At 30.1% G+C, this 745-nt stretch overlaps 1 protein-coding gene across 1 annotated transcript in view; it reads left to right on the top strand.

Annotated features, from left to right (window-relative positions):
- LOC106099848 (protein amalgam-like) overlaps window positions 1-745 on the top strand; it is a 120,610-nt gene that overhangs the window by 16,298 nt on the left and 103,567 nt on the right. The window lies entirely within an intron of this gene.

Here is a 745-nt window from a genome sequence, read left to right as displayed (position 1 = left end):
CCACTGTTAAAATTTTTATTCGAGTTCTATTTTAAATTATACTTATAGAAGTGTTTTTAAGTGTTAAAAAAGTTTATAAATTTAACAAATGTTAGGTTAAAAGTATGGATGTATAGCATGAAAGTAACAATAGAGTAAAATTCAGATATGTATCATAGAGAAATATGCCTACAGGGAAAAGAACAGTAACAGTCTAATGGTTATTTCTTAGTACGAACTATCGGTTTTTATTTTTTAATCTGTGACTATTACGGAAGTTGAATAATAACGGTTATTTAACTTACCAATTTGACGGATTGAACTATAAAATATAACTGTACTAATAATCGTTGAAAATTATATATTCTATGCGATTTGTAGTTCTATGTAGGTCATCGACCTTAAACTGCCTCATCGAAGTGTTATAGAAAACTACTCGTATTTGTGTTGTTTAATTAAATTGATTGAAGAAATTATTATGCAACAATATAAGATACGTGAAATTGATATTGAATATTGAATGATACATTTAATAAATTGGATTAAGAATTGCTTTTATGCTAGCAGTTGTATTAACTGAATTTCTAATAGCTTACAATAGTAAAACCCTTCTTAATAGCTTCGCACTGTTGGTCGGCTCTCCCGGTGAAATACCACGACCTAACCGATAATGATGAGTGTGGTGCCGGAAGCCCAACTTTTTCATATAAGATGCTGTTTTTTTTGTGACTGAATGGCCACTGTTTGCCTTGAAGAGGCATTTACA

The sequence above is a fragment of the Papilio polytes genome, unplaced genomic scaffold, assembly GCF_000836215.1.
Source record: "Papilio polytes unplaced genomic scaffold, Ppol_1.0 DF824325.1, whole genome shotgun sequence".
Lineage (NCBI taxonomy): Eukaryota > Metazoa > Arthropoda > Insecta > Lepidoptera > Papilionidae > Papilio > Papilio polytes.
The sequence above is the reverse complement of the archived record's forward strand: the minus strand, read 5'-3'. Positions and strand labels throughout refer to the sequence as shown.